Source organism: Ailuropoda melanoleuca, chromosome 15 (genome assembly GCF_002007445.2).
Source record: "Ailuropoda melanoleuca isolate Jingjing chromosome 15, ASM200744v2, whole genome shotgun sequence".
NCBI classification, from domain to species: Eukaryota; Metazoa; Chordata; class Mammalia; order Carnivora; family Ursidae; genus Ailuropoda; species Ailuropoda melanoleuca.
In genome coordinates, this window is record NC_048232.1 from 44,806,128 (window position 1) to 44,828,205 (window position 22,078).

At 43.7% G+C, this 22,078-nt stretch overlaps 1 protein-coding gene across 17 annotated transcripts in view; it reads right to left on the reverse strand.

Moving 5' to 3' along the window:
- LOC105238883 overlaps window positions 1–22,078 on the reverse strand; it is a 196,047-nt gene that overhangs the window by 13,124 nt on the left and 160,845 nt on the right. For 8 of the 17 annotated variants that reach the window (XR_004621015.1, XR_004621018.1, XR_004621022.1 and 5 more), the window contains 3 exons: window positions 16,536–16,684; window positions 8,657–8,791; window positions 7,928–8,027 (listed from right to left, as the gene is read on the reverse strand). The exons of 1 other annotated variant lie outside the window; for it this stretch is intronic. The gene's annotated coding sequence lies outside the window, so the exon portion shown is untranslated. 8 more of the 17 variants (XM_034644439.1, XM_034644438.1, XR_004621019.1 and 5 more) reach the window with 7 other exon arrangements.

The window sequence follows — 22,078 nt, forward strand, 5'->3', positions numbered from 1 at the left end:
GGTGGGGGCTTGGTGGTGGGGGGAGGACTTGTGTTCCTGGGTCCCAGGGGACTGTAACAATGGGAGAGACGGTTCTTGGCAGGCTACCACCCCAGGGCCCTACACAGCAGATTGAAACACAAACCCAGGCTTTCTGTGAGAGACCTACTTGCTAGTCCTGGAGCTTTAGTTTTAGGCTCCGCACATGTTTAGAGGCTCCAGAGGCGCTCTCAGGGAATGTAGGCAGAGGGACGCCATTTTGGTGCTCTCCATCTGCCTGCCACAGCCCACCTATATCTCAGAAATGAGCTTGTATACGGGTCTGGAGCCCAGGGTTTTGTGACTGCTGCCAAGGGGACACCAGATCACCCGGCTCTGAGGGCCAACAAGGCTTATGCTTGTGGAAGGTGTACATTTGCATTCTTTAAAAGCCTCAAGGGTCTGACTTCCAATCAGCCTGACTCTAAGGTGCTGATTGAGATTCTCCCCTTTGTGACACTGACTGGTCCTGGCACATCCTCTACTACTGGGAGCTATTAAAAATAAAATTGGCTGCTGGGACAATCACAGAAGTTTGAGAGACAGCTAATAGCGAGGGCAAGGTTGAGTGATACGGCCTATCCCCTATGGGAGGTCACTCTTTTGAGACTAGGTGAGGTGTCTGTTTCATCTAAAGCATAGAAATGGTGGTTGCAAGTGTTGGGGGGTTCGGTGCAATGGGTGAAGGGAGTCAAAAGACACAAACTTCCAGTTATGAAATAAATAAGTCATAGAGATGTAAAGTATCATGATGACGGTAGTTAATCATACTGTATTACATATTTGGAAGTTGCTAAGAGTAGATCTTAAAAGATCTCATCACAAGAAAAAAAAAACTATGGTGACAGATGTTCACTAGATTCATTGTGATTATCGTAGCTCAGTATATACGAACATTGTGTCATTATGTTGTATACCCGCTGCTAATATAACATATGTCAATTATGTTTACCTCATAAAAGGGGCACCTGGGTGGCTCAGTTGGTTAAGCATCTGCCTTTGGCTCAGGTCATGATCTCAGGGTCCTGGGATGGAGCCCCCAATTTGGGTTCTCCATTCAGCGGGGAGCCTGCTTTTCCCTCTGCCTCCCCACCCCCACTCATGCTCTCTCTCTAATAAATAAATAAAATCTTTTAAATAAAAAAAATTATACCTCAGGAAAAAAAGAAAAGGAAAAAATAAAATATTCAAGATGCCATATTTGGGGGTAGTGTGTCCTGAACACCATCACTAGCCAAACATCAAGGGGTCCTTATATTCTATCTATCTAACCCCCAGTGTCTGAACAGGCTTACAATTGTATTTAAGATCTTTTAACAGGAAGCTGATAGAGTATTCAACCCAGTTTAACAGGTATTTGTGAAGTACCTATTATATGTCTCTCACACTCAACAGGGATCTAATAAAAGACAAATGCATTCAAAGGCACCCTCCCACGCTGACTTGCTTCCTTGAACTGTTGCTCTCAAGGACTCTGAGCGGGAAAGATCAAAATCCACTTCAACTCCACTTTGGCTGCTACTTACATTCAGTCTCATATTTAACAAACTTTCCCAGGGCTGAGACAGTTTTGTGTATGTGGGTTTGCATTTTATCGGTTCTCCCACCTCAAAAATAGCCCAGGATTATATAAGGCAGAGCCTCTCTCGAGTGGTCCTTTCCTGAGCTGGGAGAACTAACCGCTCGCCAGGGATAACCTGCCCCGTCATAGCTGCTCAATTCAGCAGGACCGGGGAAGGAGGGTAGGAGAAACTTTAAGAAGGCCCAGTCCTTTACATTTGACCATGCTGTGTTTCACTGGCCGGATATGAAAGGAAAACAGAGCTCAGATAACAGCTGTTCAGTGTCCTAGAGCAGGACTTCTCAAACCTTACTGTGCCCACAACTGCCCTCAGGATCCAGATCCTGTTGAATTGCAGGTTCTGATTCGGAAGGTCTGGGGTGGGGGCCTGAGAACTTGCCTTGCTATGAACTCCTGTGTGATATTGATGCTGTTGTTCCGGGTAACCTCTCTGAATAGCAGGTCTTTGTTTGTCAAGTGTTTTCCTATATCATCCATTCAGTTTATTTATTTATTTATTTAAATTTAATTAGCCAACATACAGTACATCATTAGTTTTTGATGTCATGTTCAATGATTCATTAGTTGTGTATAACACCCACTGCTCATCACATTGTGTGCCCTCCTTAATACCCATCACCCTGTTACCTCATCCCCCCACCCCCTCCCTTCTGGAACCCTCAGTTTGTTTCCTGGAGTCCAGAGTCTCTCATGGTTTTTCTCCCTCTCTGATTTCTTCCCATTCAGTTTTCCCTCCCTTCCCCTGTGGTCCTCTGCACTGTTCCTTATATTCCACATATGAGTGAAACCATATGATAATTGGCTTTCTCTGCTTGACTTATTTCACTTAGCATATTGCCCTCCAGTTCCATCCATGGGGATGTAAATGGTTGGCATTCATCCTTTCTGCACCCCATTCAATTCTTAGGACAGGCCTGTGAGGTACTTGACACATCCCCATTTTACAGAAGTGGAGGCAGATTCAGTGAGGAAAACAAGCTTGCCTATGGCATGCAACCAGGAGGACCCATACTCAGTCATCTGAATCCGAGGCCTGTGTTTCCGCCCACGGGACTGCGGCTCATCTGCACACATCAGCCCTCCACCCATGACAGGCCTCACGGAATGACTGAGTACGGCTTTTCTGTTTCAGAGCGTTGGTCCTACAGCACACTGCTGTGCATCCGTAGTCCTTGACTCTGGTGACATCTGCTCCCGATGGGGCTTGTTAGCATGTTTGGTTGGCGATTCTGTCATCCGATATACCGTCCCTCTCCACTTCATATTTTACCCCCAGATGGGTACAAAATTCCTAGCTTCTCACATCTGAATTATAATTATAGGCTGTTCAGTGATGCTTGGAGGCTCAGGTGCTGATGGGTACACAGAGGACTGATCTATGAGAAGTCAAATATAGAGCATTGGAACGAGAGATTAAACATCTTCCTACTGATAAAAACAACAGAATGAGAAGAATAGTATATGCTAGAAGTCAAGGCAGGTATAATGGGTAAACGCAGGGGCTTAGGAGTTTTGAATCCAAGTTCTGCCTCTTACCAAATGAGTAAGCTCTCTGTGCTTTGATTTCCTTCTACCTTGAAAGGAGAGATTATGGTTTTTGTGACAACTAAAATATTTAGTTCACAACTGTGCCCGGCACACAGTAAGCGCTCAATAAATGTTAGCACCATTATTACGCATCACCTCAACCTCCTTACTTTTAATGTAGAGCCACAGAGGCCCAAAAAGCTTAAGTGGTTTCAATGTTATTAACAAACTAGGATGGAGCTTTTGCTCTGTAGCAGACAATAACTAGTTGATGGCTAGAGACCTGGCTGATTTCTAATCCATTATGATGTTCACTTTTTGTTTTAAGATTTTGTTTTATTTATTTGACAGAGACAGCCAGCAAGAGAGGGAACACAAGCAGAGGGAGTGGGAGAAGAAGAAGCAGGCTTCTAGCACAGGAGCCTGATGTGGGGCTCGATCCCAGAACGCTGCACCACCCGGGCGCCCCTATTATGATGTTCATTGCACTCACTGCCACTCTGGGTTTTCAACAGGTTTTTGATATTCCGAACAGATCCATGGGTGGCCTGGGCGGCAGTAATCACTGAACTAACTTCTTCTTTCTCCATTTGTCTTCTTGACCTCGAGGGCCCTGGAGTGTGGACTGAAAGACAAGGAGCCCAGAGCTCTGCCACAGGTGCTGTAGAACTGGCTGGCGGGGTCCCTGGTGCGCAGGTCAGGAGCGCTCCCTCCGTCCAGGGCTTGGGATCGCTCTCCCCAGGCACACATTTCCAACCCCACCCGGAGACTGGAGATGGCTGGGTTTAGAATCAGCGTTACCGATTTACTCGCTGAAGCAAGTGCTATTGGCATCTCCATCCCAGAGGAAGGTAAGGGATCTGGTTAGCCTGGGCTGTGGGCAGGGGCATCCGTCTGCAGCTGACCCTTCTACCGGTTATACAGTTCTCTGTTGCAACGCCTTTGTGTCCAGAGAACTCTCTGGCTCAGAGCTTTGGTACTTTTGTTTGGAGCAGCCTTGCCCCAGTCTTCAAGTGTCAGGTAAGGCATCTAGTTTATAACTAAGGGATAAACAGAAGAAACAAAAATCTTTCCTTTCTTGTGTGAAGCCAGGTATGTGCAAATAAACAATGAAGAAGTACAAATGGCTTCAGGGGAGGAATTGTACAAACTCCCAGGGGGCTAGTCCCCATCTTTACAAACCAAGACATGCCTAACATTTCACTATTTTGTTTTCCTCTTCATTCAGAATGCAAATTATTCTCATTGTTGCAATGTAAGGCGTACATTCCCCTAAAAATGATTGCAAATGTTTGTCTCATTGCAAAGTGTTTCAATGTCATCAAATGATCTTCCTTCAACAAGAGCTCCTGTATGTGAAGCCTGTGCATGCAGAAAACCCTGAAATGTTGAAAATAGACCTTCATAGACAGGCTAGCCCAGGGGAATTCACTGCCCCAGTTACAGTGTTTTTGGATTGCAGAGGATAAAGGGCTCCAAATTGAGGAATGTGCAAGATGGGAGAAGCTGTGATCTTTTGTCTTTACACAGGGAATGAGGAATTAGTCATGCTGACTTCCCAATGCACTGAGTTATGGAAGTGGACAAAATTCCATGTTTTCAAATGTTATTTTATCAGAGTAATACATGCATGTGATTTCGGGAGTTGAATGGGACCAGTGAGCTCACGGTTGAGGATATAGTTCTCTCTCACACACCAGCAGCAAGGAATTTCTGCTCTTTGTTCTTGAACGAGGCCTACGTTTCTAAAGAATATACTTACGCTGCTACCGTTCGTCAATTTTAGACATTAGCTCAACTACCTTCCACTTCATCCCGCAATATGTTTCTACCAAAATTTTCTAACAATTTATGTTCTGTTTTCATTATTCTAAATGCAAATGTCCTTCATTGCCGAGCTTAGAGGTGTGATTCTATTTTCTGTAAATGTTTATTGCTGCTGTTTACCGGGCTCTGTTTCCCACGGCGGTTGGGGCATTTTCTAGCAGGCACTCTTCCCTTACTTCGTGTGGCTGATGACCGGCATTCGCCAGCCTTGTGCTCAGTAGAGTCTCCACTAACGGGGTCTCCTCAGGCAGCGCCTTTATCTAGAGTGGCTCCCTTCTGCTTTTACCCTACCCCCCCCCCCTTACGGAGCCACGAAACGTGAGGCCCCGTGCCCGGCCTGAGATTGCTAAATCGGATTCAGAGATGGCATGCGGAGAGAACGACAGAAAGGCGAGAGGCAATCATGAGTATGGCATCGTCTAGAAGGGGTTTTCTGAGATCTTTAGATGCCGCCGGCTATAAACCCTTTCTATAGCGTGGATGTGGATACCAAGCCAGGGATGGCTTTAGAATCACTGTGAGGGTTTTCCGTTCTCTTCATAAATATGCCACGGACGTCTGGACAGCCTCAACAGCGATTTCATTCCGAAATGGATTACTTGGTTTACTTGGTTTACGAAACCTGTAATCTCTCACCCCGTGTTTTACCTTCAGGCCTCTTCCTCCTCCTTCCCAAATCACGGCTGAGAAGAGACCAGCACCCGCCTGCGGGTTGCCTCCCAGCCCCTGTGCAGATGCCCTGAGTACTGAGCCGGAGGGACCCAAGCCTGCGCAGCCACACTCACGCATCATGCGCTCACACGTGTCCTCAGAAGCACCGTGCACACCGAGACACACATGCGCGCCCTGATGTCTCTGGGTCTTCATGTAATCCTCTCTGATGCTTTTAAAGCCTTTTTCCCAAGGAGAGAGAGAGAGAAACCAAGAAACAGACTCTTTACTATAGAGAATAGACTGATGGTTCCCAGAGGAGAGGTGGGTGGAAGGATAGGGGAAATGGGTGATAGGAATTAAAAAGGAATCATGATGAGGAAAAAAAAAAACAACAGGAAAGGCAATCATGACTGGAGCAACTGGCAGGGAAGGGAGGACGGCAAGTTCAAAAACCTTCCTTGTTGCATTTTTGCTTTCAAACCCAGGATACAGAAAAACATTTATAATAACCAGTGCAAGTTACTGCAGATCATAAGCCAAGGACGTGAAAAGAAAAATGCTGGCAAGTCATTTTAATAAAAACTGAGAATTTCTCTGTTTCAGTTCCTCTGCTAGGGATAGGAATCACTGAAGAGATTTGTAAAGCGGTCAGTCTTCTCATGGCCACTGGAGACTCCTGAACTTTCTCCCAGCTCGTCACTGGTGTTTGGTCCAGTACAACATGAACTGATATTTTCTTTCTGAAACTTTCAGTTTAAAAGGCATGAATTCCAAGCAGGAAAAGCAAAATCTAGAAGTACATTCAAATTATGTGTAAAAGGGAAAGAACTGTGTAACTAGTCATCATCATTAATAGATGTAGAGATAGAATTTGTGATCCACAAACCAAATGGGGTTGGTCTATGGAGGATCCAAAGATCAAAACATTGTGAGTGTTTCGCCTTGTTCTTAGGAGAAGCTGACATTGTAAACATGGGGTGCACGTAGCAGGTGTATCTGCAAACCCGGAGATGGCTGTCTGAGAAGATCAGCCTGAAGCGTAGGCCTTGCTCTTAACTGCCCTTCCTCTGAATCCATGTTTGCCAAGAACACGGCTGATTAGAATCAGGTTTTCCATATAGAATTTCCTATAGGGAACAAATATTTGATCAACTGGCTTAAACATCCCAATCAGACCAGCAGGTTTGGTTCTCATTGTAAGTGAACTGGCCTTTGGTTTGTACGACCACTTCTTGAGAGGGGGGTTTGCATGAGGCTGACCACCAGAGAGCTGCCATGTTAAGGTGTTCTATCAAAATCAAATTAATTAACCTGCACATTTGAGGGGATCCCCTCACACCCTTTCTGCCTACAGGCCTACTCCGGCCATTTGCAGAGCTCAGGGCAAAAGTACAAATGGAGGACTCAAGGCTGTGTCTTAGTCCCCTCTTCTTCCCCTTGATGGCTCTAGTCTTCACATCAGGAACCACGTGAGCATCCATGAGGACTCCTCAGCTATCAAGTCCAAGTTCTGCCCCAGTCCTGCCTGCCCAATAGCCACTCCTTGGCCATCTCGCAGTCCCAGGGGTGTGCATAGGGCAATGGCTACCTCTGGGAGGACAGACCCAAGACAGAAGTCCAAGCAGGATCTGGTACTTCTTATAGGCCATTTGATGGGGGTGCTCTAGGGGTGAGGGGCCAACTTCAGGATGGATATGTCTTATTGACTTTATGGACTCCTCACTATATGGAGAGGGTTTTGTCAGAGGAAGGGCCTAGTGCGGAGGACCTAGTTGCCCAGTTCTAAGGGAGATAGTGGCCACATGGCCATCCTTTTCCCACTCTGAGGACATTCAGGAGTGACCATATTACCTCATCGGATGACCCCTCTACCTCAGCCCAGCTAAAACTACAATACTTCTAACTAGAATGTAATTTGTCAAATTGTGGCCTAAGGGGTATCTGACTCAGGCCTGTGGACCCTAAGCAAAGCCATATCTTGTTTGAAATCTTCTCTAGAGAATTGGAAGGAACTTTGGGGTTTTCTATTAATATTTACAGTGGTTCCTCAGGCAATTGGACTGAATTCTGAACTATGTAGAAATGCAGTCTGGGGCCACAGCCTCATCTGTCTTAATTACAGGGTCAAGGGCAGAGAGGACTTGACTTAACTGCTAATGGAAGTCCTTAATGTGACTGAACCTGAACGATTTGGCCCAGAAAAATTAGCGCATGCTGTCAGCCAATGACATTCAAAGAGTTTTAAAATAAACTAATCTTCCAGAGCTCTGTGCTTGGCTGATGGAAAAGAGAATTTGAAAGGAATGACGTGGAACTTACTTGCTTATAAATATGCTCTGGGGCAGAACCGTTGCAGGAGTGATCTCATTTTGTTCCGTGAGGTTTCACTGCTGTTTCACCAACACTCCATCCGGTCTTGCTAATAGAACAAAGCCACAGAGCTGCATTAAGGGAGGGGCAGAAAGGGATTTTAATCTTCTCAGCCAGCTGGTCTGTCATCTACATTATACGGGGGGAGGAGGGAGAGAAAAACATAAAACATAATGGGACACAGAGCAATGTGATGTGATTGCCTGATAGAGGAGGCCTTAAAGGTAAATGGATGGGGAATCGGTCTGTGCAAAGTTCTGGGTGGGATGAACAGTTGGCCCTTTCTGAAAATACGGAAATGATTGAGGCCCTGTGGTCAGGAGGAGGACTGGCCTCCTTGGCTGTTCATTTAATTTTATTTCTGGTCAGTCATTCATTGAGCAAATATTGAAGGACCAGCCAAGTGCAAGGCACTGTTGAACAAGAGACCATTTCTAAAGATCCTTTTCCTTCACCTTCTTTCTTTCTTTTTTTTTTTTTTTAAAAGATTTTATTTATTTATTTGACAGAGATAGAGACAGCCAGAGAGAGAGGGAACAAGCAGGGGGAGTGGGAGAGGAAGAAGCAGGCTCATAGCGGAGGAGCCTGATGTGGGGCTCAATCCCATAACGCCGGGATCACGCCCTGAGCCGAAGGCAGACACTTAACCGCTGTGCCACCCAGGCGCCCCTCCTTCACCTTCTTTCTTAGCATTTCTTCTCCTCTCCATCTTCAACCACATCCCCGGGGAGGTAGTATCACGGAATAATGAGCCACGCAGGCCATGTCACCTTGAGGAAGTCATTTCGCATCTCAGAGCCTCGCATTGGGCATCTGTAAGGCAGGCATAGTATTAGTGCTTGGCTTGCACTGGCTGCCTGGCAGACACTGAGCTCCCACTAAGTGTTCGATATGAATAGTGTTACGGACAAGATAATACTAATCTGCTTCACAGGCTGCTGAAGCTAACTGAGAGCCACCTGTAGGACAAAGTGGCATTAGGCAGAAATGAAACAAGAACAATGTTTCTAACTTCCAGTGTTTTGTATTTCTTGAGCATGAAGGAACCACCAGCATTAACTGAGCATGTACCATGCTAGGATAGAAGCAAACCCTCTGATCTGTGATATTTGTTGGGGAGGAAAAAAACAGTTTTCATTTACTCTCTTGAGTTCAGTGGCTGAGGCCCTGAAAAACAAACTGATAAGAGACAGATTGGCAGGAGAAAGGGGTTATTTCATATGAATATGGGGGGTCGCACAGAAATGAACTGATAACTGCAAAGAGGCAGTCAGACCGGAAGGCTTCTAGACCATTTTAACGAAGAGTGATAAATGTGGCGATACAACATGACAAAAGAAAAAGAATTTGAGCTTGTGGGAAGTTAAAATATATGTGGGAAACTAAGGGAAGATAAGAGTTGTTCGTTTTTCGTTTTTCGTAAGGTTTGTAATGCAGATTCCTCTCGGTGCTCTCACGGGGCTGATAAGAGTCTAGTGTTGTCTCGGGTGATGAAGTCATTCTGACCGTCCTGGCATTAGAGCGAGGCGCAGGGGGGACACCTGCACAGAAGGAAATTTACACTCTGCTTTGAGGCAGGTGGAGTGGAGGTAGAGAGCTTTGTTCTGTGTCGTTTCTCAATTGCCTTTAGTTCAAAATAATCCTTATGCCAAAGTGGCATATTATTATCCACATCATAGTATTTAATATGCCCTCACACAACTTGTACTCCATAAATTGGGTACTCCTGTAATGTTCATTTTATATTTGGGTAAACTGAGGTTTAGAGAGGCAAAGTATTTGCCACGTTTACACAGATGGTAAGTGGTGGAACTGGGAATCAAATCCAGATTTCACGAGTCTAGAACTAGCACCCCTCAGTCCTCAACCTCCCTGAAACTCTGTGGACACAGAGGTGGTAGAGATCCTGAAACCGCCAGCATTACAAATACATTCCAATTCTAACCGTTAGAGGAAGGAGAGACCTGTTGGCTCAGGAGCTGGGCCCCGGACTGTGGTCACTGTTTAAAGGAATTCATCATATAGTGCCAGATGACAGACTTCGTTTATAGTAAGAAGGGAAGCATGTGCTGAAATTCTGAATTAAGCCTCCAAGTCACTTTTAACTGGTTCCATAGTGATCAGTTATTCCTCTGTCCCTGATTTGCCCCCACTGGAGGTCAGGCACTGTGTCTTTAGCACATGGCAGAGTCCTTGTGCATTTAAGTGGCTCCCTGTTTGTGGAATAAGAAAATTTTGGTAGATTGGTGCTCCTCTCTGTAGATGAGCTAGAAACTGCTATGCAGCCGGAGAAAAACAATGAGGGCCATCAAAAATCTTCAGGGTGGACCAATTGGGTTTTATCAGGTAACCAATATGTACAAAATGAGCAAGTAGAAACTAGTTGAAGAATCCAGCCATACATAGGTATTTGATATTTTTTTTAACTCAACAAATCTAAATTCACAAAGCCTAACTTCAACTCATCAAACTCAATTCTCAAGCAATTGGTTCTTTTGTTTTGACTGCACATTTATCACAAGTGTTGATGACTTGGTTTGCCTTCCTACTCCAAACCTCCAGAATTCACCGGCAGGTCCTTTGGTTTCCCACTGAATGGCTCTACATGTGTTTCCTCTTGGAGGGATGGGATTCTGAAAGCATTCTGAGTTGGTGAGCGATTGGCAGATTGATTCTTGGTCAAATAGGTTCAGTCCCCACTTACCCATGCAGCCATAGAGGCTAACATAGCTCGAGGCTGGAGCAAGTATGAAGGTAGTTTAGATACTGGGGCACAGAAGCGTACCAGCAATTGATTTTTAGCTCCATACAAAAACTTCTCTCCTCAGGATAAAGTGTAAGCTCCTTTACCCCGGAGCAAGTCTGGTATTGTGGTTAAGAATGCAGTCCTGGAGACCATCTGCCTGCCACTGGACTACTACAGCCATCCTGCTTCCAGGAAGAGAAGGCCTGCCTGAGGGTGAGGTCAACATGGCCAAAAGCAGAGCTTAGAGAGAGTAGGAAAAAAGGTCCTGAAGATGCTTCAGGAAATCAAAATGCCCCACCCCAAAATATGCTACTTTGGCAAAAGGACTATTTTGAGTTGGAGGAAAATGAGAATCAATGGATGCAGAAAGAAGCCTTCTTGGAGCTTCCACCATCTGATTAAAATCAGAAACTTCAGAGAAATGAGGACTGTCCTATCCTGCAGAAGTCTTATGGCAACGAAGAAGATAAAAAGTTGGCACCAAGATGGACCTGCACAAACCTGTTTTCCCCGTAAATTTATCTTCCCACAATTTGCTGCCCTTGGAAGCCTAAAACCTTTTCCTTTCTCTTATCACTTCTGTACAAATTTATTCTTCTCTGTTAAGACGCTATATGAGCCCCAAGTTCTAACCCCAAGTTCTAGCCTCCACTTTGAGTTACTCGCCACTGAGTTTCTCCTACGTACTGCACACTGCACGTTGTTTTTTTTCCTGTTAACCTGCTTTTTGTCAGTCTAATTTGTAGGGCTCCAGCCAGAGAGCTTAGGAGGAAGGAGGGTACAGAGAAGAATTTTCTTTTCCTTTCCTACAATGCTACTAGGAGCCCTGATCAAGCTGAGCTTGAAGCCACAGCTGTTGCTAGGTTTTTTAGGCATATAAGCCAAAACATTTCTGTTTTGCCTAACCTGTCTTAAGTGGGTTTTTCCCATCATTCACATTGTTCTCCATCAAATTGTTCCCCAATATCAAAGCCCATTCAAATGCACCTCTCCATGAAGCCTTCCTTATTCTCTGAAGCTTTCCCTGTTCCCTCCAGGCAGAATGGCATCTGCCTGTCTCTCTCCCCTTCTGTTTCCCTGTAATACTCAATTGGCACTTCTCTAAATGCCCTTACCAATTATGTGTTGGGCCATTAAGTGCCTGGGGACTCTGGAGCTGGATTGCTTAGTTTGTAATCCTGGTTCAAACACCCAGTAGTTGTGTCATGTCTTCCCTAATAGGATATAGGGGGCTCATGACAGATCTTGGCTTGAGCCCTTTTCCTGTTGTGCTACCCATCTTGCTGTCCCGTCCCTTGTGAACAGGGCCTATTTGTAGACCTACCTTAGAATTCACGTGTTACCCCTCTGCCCTCCCTCTCATCAGAAGACTGATATTCCCTTGGCCTACCTACTATGCTCAGACTTCACGTCTTTGCCTGCCCTGCAAATATGTTGGAATCTCAGACTTCCTAAATCTTCTCTATTCTAATGATGCCTGATCAGGATTATGACATAAACAAACCATCTCAGTGACTGACCCCTTCTCTTTTCTGGATTCTGGAAATGTCTGGTGCTTAAAGACCTATAAAGGTTGGTCCAGTGGTCTATCTTGACTGTAAATAATTCATTCTACTGAATTAGAAAGTAAAATCTATTCCCTGGCTACTATAAAATGTAGTTCCAAATCTGTACTGTCTTGCTTTTGCTTTTCTAAGAGGCAGACTGAAGGGTTAACTGTTGACAAAAGCCCTTCATTCAAATGAATAGATTCTGAAGAGTTTGTGAAAAGAATATTAAATCCAGATGTTCTACTAAGATGTTGTCCTTGAGCTAATGGGAAAATAAAAACAATATAATTTAACAGAGCCAAAATGTACATAAACAGCAGAAAGGATTAAAGGCTTTTAGACAATAGCCTGAGTTATGGTCTCATTTCTTCCACTTAATAAATATATGACCATGGGCAAATCATATAATTTCTCAGTGTTCCCTTCTGCATAATGGGATTCATAATAAGTTACTCTATGTTACACTGAGCTGGGATGATGATCAAACTGACTGATTATAGTTGCTTTGCTACATACATAAGGTAGTGTTATTATTATTCTTTCCAAGTGATTCAGGGGGTAAAATCTAATTTCTTAGTGGGATTTTTACACAATATTTGGTAATGATTGGAATCCTACATCCTTAAGAAACTCAAGTTTAATTCTTTGTGAAATGGCCATATTTATTGTGTGGGTAAAGAAAGCAGTGTCTGAACTTAGAGAGTCTATTCCTGCTAGTTTCATGTTTAGATTGACAACTGTAATTAGGTTAGGAAACAATAATGTAATATAACTACATAATTATAATTCTTATAACAGAAGAATGAAGTAGAGCAGAAAAGCAAGTGGGAGTACTGAATCCACGTTTGGATGTTGGGTCAAAGGTTCTTCAGGTTTACTGTTATATGTTGGGCTTGAACTTACCCCATCCAACTCAGCTTTGGGTTTCTCTGCTTTAACATCATATAGAACTTATTTTCAGACTCCTTACCATGGGGTGAACTTAGATTTTTAGGTGCCATGGAATTTGTCTCCCTAAAAAGTACCCTTAGCAAGATAGCTGAGGTCTTCCCATCAATAGCCACTATGTTGACATTTGCACTGATGTTGCAAAAGCAATCTGGGTAACAGTGACAGTTCCTTAGCAGTAATCAAGGGAGTGACACCAAACTTTACTAATAATCATTGATTGTATTCTTCTCCACCATTAACTTTCAATCTCGACTCCCTGAATACCTCCACATAGGCTAGGCCTCACACGAGATGGTCACGTGGTAATTCTGGGATGCTGGACCACTGAGGTACTGAGCACGAGCCTGTCAGGGAAGCCAGGACATCTGGACTTTGGTTTGGGCAACACAGAACTCAGGAGGAACTGGGACAAGCTAGAGATTAGAGGACCTTCTCCCAGTTCTGGGCTCTAAACCAGATTCTGGGCAGATTCAGCCTCCAATAATGTCTAAAATGAACCTCTGCACCAGACAGGTGGGATGGGAGCTTAGGGAAAAAAATGAAGTTGATTTAAAGGAAATGAGAAAATGCCAAGGGAATAATCCTGGCATACTCGAGTCTGTGGGTGGAGATGAATATCTGCTACTACGATAATGTGCACTACATTTATATTCTCCCCACTTAGGGGGCAGCTTATTTCATGGAAGATGCGTCATTGAAGTCTATGTCTGTGTGGCATTTCTTTTGTCCTAAAGCCAAGCTGAAGTTTATTATGCTCCGCTGAGCCACTAATGTCTTGCAGAGTGTTTTTAAGGCAACTGATGATACCACAGAAAAAGCAGGATCAGAATTTGGAAAACCTTTGGCATAGTCTTTGGAGAATAGACAAATATGAGAAGAAAGGAATCTAACAGGGAAAAAAGCAATTCACTAAAAGAAGAGTAAATGGGGTAGAGAAATTGAGTTTGAACACGATATTAGCTCCTTAGTCACTGGATCAGAGGACAAACACAAACCAATAATTCCAGTCAACCCTCTGAATTCTTTTTTTTTTTTCTAAATAACATTCCTTCTCTCATTTTAAATCTACCCAGATCAGAATTTTCCTTTTGCTCCCAGAATCTGCCCCATCCTAGTGAACCCACTTCATTTATTTCTTCATTTGGAAAATAATTTTTGAATACTTCCTAGTGCCAGCCATTATATATATAAAGGAAATACCACACAGTCTTTACTGTAACAACAAAAACAATCCCAGTGAAATCTATTTCCTTCTCGTTTTAGGCACACAGCTATATGAAAATGGGCTAAGAGAAGATTAAATAAGTTGCCTAAGGTTACACAGTTAGTAAAGTTGCAGAGGGGGATATAAACTTAGGGTATGGCCAAGTTCAAATGTAGACCACAGGCTCAAAAACAGACCATTAGCTGACCATTCCCTCTATTTAAATCCCATGCCTATCTGAATTTCAGAAAGGACTTCACTAGAAGGGAAATGCCTAAGGCCTGGCAACCTCCCCCATAGTTAAGGAAGGCTAGGTGACAGTCTAGGCCAGTAGAATGTGAGTGGAAGGGATGTATATCACTTCCTGGCCTGACCCCTAAAAGTCTCTCACAATCCCCAGATGGGCTTTATTTTTCCTCGTCTGTCAGCCAAATGCTAATGAACTAGTAGAAGATTCAGAGGCCATAGGGGCTGAACAAATCACAGGATGGAAGAACCTAGGACCCTGAATGACAGTGTGAAGTAAATCATCCCCAGCTCACTCCCATTGGACCAGGCTTGAGGGCAAAAAAGCTACCCTTATTATTTTCAGCCACTGTGAGAGTTGAGGCTTATTTGTTTCAGGAGTAAGACTACCACGATGAATACATGTGTCCTTAAATAAAGTCCATAGTCCAGTAGGGAAGAGGGGAATATAAAAATATCATACCCCATAATAAATAATTACTTCCCTCAGATACCTCATGGGGTTTGTGAACTCTCTTTAGTATCAGATTCATAGAATTACAGCCCTAAAAGAAGGCATGACGGATCCTCCCAAATGTGATACTGGAAACAGGAATAAAACACACAAATGTTCTAGGGGACAGGCTTCATATGCACAAGTGTGAGAATATATGAGAAGCAGTCAAATGTGAGATAATAGGGCGGCACAGGAAATGGGTCCAAACTAGAAAATGACATGCCTAGCCCAAAAAGCAATCATATCGGCTCCTAAAGACCTTATTGGCTAAATAATAAATGTCTACTAGTGAATCTGCCTGTGGAAACCACAGTTACCATGCGAGAGATTTCACTTAGATGTCTGTAGATGGCCCATTCTAGCTCTGATTGTCCAGAAGTTCTTGGGTGTATAATATTTCTCATCCATTGTCCCTGGGGAATATCATGTCAAGGAAAACCTTCCAGTCCATGAGGCTACTGTTTCTGGATCTTCATGCTTTGTTGCTTTGAGACTGAAAAGTTTTGATTTTCAGGAGTCCAAACTATTAATACATAATTGACAAGATCAGCTACGTAATTTGTGAGTCCCTTTGCAAAATGAAAATGTATGGTCTCCATTCAAAAAGCAGGGGGAAATATGATTAAAGATACTAAAATACCAGGGGCACCTGGGTGGTTCAGTCAGTTAAGCCTCTGATTCTTGATTTCCGCTCAGGTCATGGTCTCAGGGTGGCAAGATGGAGCCCCTAGTGGAGCCCCGTGTCAGGGTCCATGCTCAGCAGGGAGTTCGCTTTTCTCTCTCTCTCTCCCTCTTCCTCTGCCCCTCCACCCGCTCACACTCTCGCTCTCTAAAATAAATAAATCTTTAAAAATAAAATAATTGTTAAAAAATAATACTAAAACATTAACCTTTTTCTTTTGTGGTTTCTCTCTTGATCTGTCATGGTGTTTTATTCCATGTGTATTTAATATTGTTAATTTCATTTAAACTAATCTGATTTAATTTAATTTTGCTATTTAATGTCATGCTCCTTTGCGTACAGGGACGCGCCTGGGGAAATGTGATCTCTGCAGGCACCTCGGGCCCCATTCCTGAGTCACTGTGTAGCACTGCGCCTGATATGTTGGGGACAGGCAAGTCCTCAAAGGCACTGCAGCCTTCCCACCAGGATGCACTTGGCTCCTGGATCAGGTGTGGGTGAGAGGCTTCCCACGGTGGAGTCGTCCACTAAATGCACTTGTGGAGTTCCCCTTCCAGGGTGGAACAGCTGCTGCCATGCCCTTCGGGGAGATGCAGCAGGGCACAGGCACCCAGCTTCAACCTTTCGGCATCCATGCCCAGACCCCGGCCAGAGTCACAATCCTCCTACCCGGACCACCTACCTTACTTGCCACCCGGAGCACTACAGGTGGGGAGTGGGTAGCCAAGAACCCAGAGAAGCAGGAAGTGCAGAGGTGGTGGGAAGTGGGACCACATGTGAGCAGAGGCTCGAAGTGCCCTGCCCATGCTCCACTGTCCCATCAGATTTCATCTACAAAACACAAATTCAAAGATACTAAGAATTTCAAGATGGTGACTACGGAGCCTTAACACCAAGTGTGGAGCCCTTCTGAGTGGGGGGCCCCATGCCACTGTCCTGCTGGAAAACCCATGAAGCCAACTTTAATCAGGGATCATCTACCACCTGCTAAGCCCCAGGGATGCAGTTATGATCAAAATAGACCAAATCCCTACCCTGATAGAGTTCCCTTTTTAATCAAGTCTTTATTGAAATGCAGATGAGTGTGGGAGGGGTCACACCTCAATGAACAGTTTAATTATAGGGAAGGTTAGCAAATGGTCAGCTCTTGAGCCTTCCATGAAGATTTCAACTTTGCCCCCCCCCCCGTTTGGACCCTGCTCCTCCACTTTCACTAGCATGCAATTTACTCAATACTCAATACATTGGGCAGTTTACTCAATACTCTTTGAGGCAGTTTCTTCATCTGTAAAATGGGAATGATAATAGTATCCATTTCTATAGGCAAAGAGCCTAGGGGGCACGTGTTCATGTTCATTATTCCTGTTTTGTAGTAGTGGGAGTGATAGTAGTGCTACCCATTGGCTTGAGCTCAAACGACCCGAAATAAAGTGCATGAAATTGGAGAAATGACAGCAGGGAAAAGGAGACTATTCAGGTGGAGGAAGCATCTATCTCTTTGCAGCTAACTGACCCAACTTTGGGTTATTTTTCCTTATTTAATGCCAGCTGAATTCAATTGTCTGCTTTTTTTCTTCACTAAACTGACTGAATAATTTTTCTCTGTGTGAAAAAGAATCTAACAGAACAGCTTCCCTTTATTTTCATTAAAGAAAACCTAGGTCTTAAAGTTAAGTGAAGCACGGTTTATTTCTGATTTCTAGAGGCAAGGAAATGGTCATGTGTAATGGACTTTTCACTATCCTATGAGTCATGAAATTTGGCATTTATGTTCACTTCTACCACTGGCCTGTTAAGTGCATTCTCTTTAATCTCTGGAGAATTGTAGTGGTAACACTTGTCACATTCCCTACTGAAGTATTTTGAGGATTAGGTCAAATTCTTAAAATACTAGCAATTTAATGAAAGGCATTTGCTTAAAGAGGAGAAAAACCAATGCAGGAGTTGTGTTTCCTGCTTTCAAAAAGAATCCAGGAATTGTTTGAAATCCAGTTGGATTTCTACACATCTTGACTGTGACCTTCCAGAAAAGCATTCATAAGTCTGGAATTTCCCAGGATGCTTTGCCTGGAATTAGTGTTGAATTACTAGAAAATCAATATGACATGTAGTATCCATTTATGTAGATAGTGATTCAGCGCGCACACACACACACACACACACACACACACACACATCCCTCTCATTGTGGAACTCCAATTCAGGAGAAAAGGGAGTATCCTAACCAGAGATGGAAAGAATTCATTTCACAAGCTGTTCTGTGTAATCATCCCCAGTTGGAAATATTATATGATAAAACACAATTTCTATAGTTTTTTTTAAATTTTATTTATTTATTTGACAGAGATAGAGACAGCCAGTGAGAGAGGGAACACAAGCAGGGGGAGTGGGAGAGGAAGAAGCAGGCTCATAGCAGAACAGCCTGATGTGGGGCTCGATCCCATAACGCTGGGATCACGCCCTGAGCCGAAGGCAGATGCTTAACCGCTGTGCCACCCAGGCACCCCCAATTTCTATAGTTTTTATACTCATTCTGAAAATAGATTGTGTATTTTTTCAGGTTTTAAAAATTTTATTTCATTTTTAAAGATTTTATTTATTTATTTGAGAGAGAGCATGCAAGAGGAGATTGAGAGAACAAGTGGGGGGAGAGGCAGAGGGAGAAGCAGACCTCCCACTGAGCAGGGAACCCAACATGGGACTCGATCCCAGGACTTTGGGATCATGACCTGAGCCAAAGGCAGCCACTTAACCAACTGAGCCACGCAGGAGCCCTAAAAATTGTATTTTGGATTTATTTTCATTATTCGTCATGCTATTCCCTCAAGTCCTGCCTAGTATACCGTTAATATGAACTGCACCTAATTTAAATCATCTCCATTTTTTCCCTCCATCTTCCTTTCTCCTACTCCGTGTGTGTGTGTGTGTGTGTGTGTGTGTGTGTGATTTCAGCGATTTTCCTCTCACAGGAGTCTGAGCGCCTTTCTGAGAGTGTGGGTGAAGTCTCCACAACTCTGGTCAGGAACCACTCCATACTGTGTGTGAGGATTTTCTTCCCTGGGTCTGTATGTCTCCACACTGTCACAAGTCCTTTTTGTGCCTGGCCGAAAGCCCGAGATATCTAGACCATCTTGTAAAATAAATCATTTCCATCTCTGGCAGTACCCTCTCTGAAAATCCATGTGCTAAGAAGAGATCACAGGTTAAAAACTCAAAGAGCTGGGGGAAGGGGAGAGAAAGAGAAGAGAGCCTGGGAAGAATGGATAGAAAACATTTGGTTTTTCATCTGGACTGAGTTAATCACTGTACCTTCAACCAGAGCCTCAAGAGACCCAAAGAGAATTCCTGGACTCTCTCAGGAAACAGATTACTCCATCTGAGTGAAATCTTCCTTGGAAAATAAATTACAGAGAGACAGAGAGAGAGAGACAGAGAGAAGAATGCTTGAGGCTCCCATATGTCTCTTTCAAATGATTTATCCTCTCTCTGGAATACTTGAACATCTTCATGCCTTGGGTTTATTTCGTTTAAAAGAAAATTCAAGTGACTCTCTGGAATTCAGCGACCTAGATTTGGCCCAGTTTTGGATTCCTTCAGAAATTAAATAGGTAGTAATTATCAGGCACCGTAATAGAATTTTCCTATTTCTTCAAGGGAAAATGAAGAAGTGACTCAGTATCTCCTAATTTAAATTACCTCCAGTGTTAAACAAGGCTTATGAAGTCCATTGATGTTTGTCATAAAGGTTCAGAGTGCCCAGAAGTAAGCTGGCACATTCCGGTGTGTCTGTTTAGGACAAGTTACAATATTTATGGCCTCCCCTTTAACTCTCTAAGCCCCAGTTTCTTCATCTGTAAAATAGGAAGATTTGTGTTATTTATGTTAGATAATCGCTAACATTTTTTTGAGGGCTTTTTGCACCAGGCGCTAAGTGCTTAAGTGCGCACCAGAGCCCTATGAAGTAGGTACTAGGGATAGAAGAGAAAATTTAAATAAAGTGCTTAGCAAATGAGTGTTCAACAAGAGCTACTATCATTATAATAATAGATCTTATTGTTATATAGTGTCTTAGAGATATAACGTATCTCAAAACCCCTATAAAGTTGGTATCATCCTTCCTATTTTTTGCTCCTGAGGAAGCTAAAGGAGATTAGATCACTTGTACATGTTTACTTAGCTGCTGAGAGAGACAGCAGGAGGATTCCAATTCAGGGGCCTGATTTTAAACGTGTTCTCTTTTTCCTATACTGCAAAATAATTTTTTTTCCCAATTCATGCTATAGAAACATTGTCTTCTGCTCCCGGCTACACGATTTCCTACTATTGTTTATGGCTCTGCCTCACAGGTCTGAACTTGCTCCCAACAGCTTTCTTGAGAAGAGGGATCAGCCTTCCAGGGCACCTGTGCCTGAGGCCACGGGTGAGGGTATCTGCATAGATAGGTTTAGGCGTTGCACCCAGCTCCAACTCCTTGGGGGGGGGGAGCTCCTGCTACCCCCACGCCACCACCACCACCATCACGTTGCCCTGACTGACCCTTGCTCATCTTCCACGGCTTAGTTTGAGCATCATGTTCTTAGGGAAGCCCGCCCTGAACACTGACCCTCTTTTCATCTAGTCATTCATTTAGCAAATATTTATGAGGGACAACTCGATGTCAGGCACTCTTCTGGAAGCTGGAGTACAGTATTGAAACTCCCTGTCCCTGTGATGCTTCCATTCTTGTTTAAGTAAGGTTCCCCACAGCATCCTGAAATTTGCGTTTATAACCTTGGGTGCTTGTGGTTGTTTATTTAGATGAATTTAAATCAAGGGACACCTGGGTGGCTCAGTCGGTTAAGTGTCTGCCTTCCCCTCAGGTCAGGATCCCAGGGTTCTGGGATTGAGTCCCACATCGGGCTCCCTGCTCAATGGGGAGTCCACTTCTCCCTCTGTCTGCCACTCCCCTTGCTTGTGTTCTCTCTGACAAATAAATAAATACATAAATAAGATCTTTTTAAAAAAGAATTTAAATCAGTACCATTCTTCTCCATTAATTTCTAAATACAAAAAAGATACCACATGAGACTTTCTCCATTAGTTATGGAGCTTTGCACGTAGTAGGCACTCAATATGTGCTGAATGACTGACTCGCAGTGGGCACATTAATTCATCTTTTTTCCAGGAAGCACTAGCAATGGGCATTCTCAGTACAGATTCCCAGGAGCTCCCCGGGTGCTGTGAGCTCAGGCATCCAGCCTGGGAATAAGACACAAAAGGTCCAGAGTCTAAAAGGGAGGGGCTCCATATTGTGACCTACTCCTTGAAAATGATGCCTCCCCTGGGGATGTGGAGACAGAAGAGTTTTCAGACAATGCTAATGCACGTATAGATTAGTACAACCATTCTGGCAAGCAATCATGCAGAGTTTAGTCAAATTAAGCATACACATATCCAGTGTTCGAACAATATAGTTCCTGGGTATATATCCCAGGGATACTCTCACACAGGTCTATGAGAAGACACGTGCAATAATGTTAAGTGCAATATTATTTGTGGGTGTCTGCCCATTGCTGGAAAGCAAATGGGTAACGTGTTGTGGAGATACAGGAGTGGCACCTTATGCAGCAGCCAGGGACAACGAATTAGCTATATATATAGCAATATGGAAACTAGCTATACATATAGCAATATGGAAACTAGCAACATACAGCCACACTCATGTTTAGTGGAAAAGCCGGAAAACAGAATGAGATGTTTAACGTAACCATTTAGTAAGTTAAAAATCCCTGAACGCAAGGAAAACATTGCATGTTTTGCAAAAATGCTTGCAATTAAAATATCCACACTAAATACATGAAAATGATTGCCTATGATGAAAGGACCATGGGGAGCATGTGTAATAATTTCATTATTAAACAAATTAATTTATAAGTCAAATAAAGGAGAGGGCTTGCATGGGCTATTGATGTCACTAATAGAAGACTCAAAAGCGAACAAGCAAAAAATGTTTTTCAGAGCATCTGCCCTATATGTGGCACCACTTGCCAAAGATGTCTGTCTGTTGTGTCCATTCCTGATGCTACTCGCAGGTCGTATGACTCACAGAGATACTTAGATGTGTTTTGTCTCCTCTTCTGTGATGGCCACCCTTGCTCAGTTTTCACCGTGGAAGCTGAGGACTCTGAGCTCCCAGTGAATGCTTCTGTCCAGCTTGCAGAGGAATTTGGCACAAAAAGAAGCATC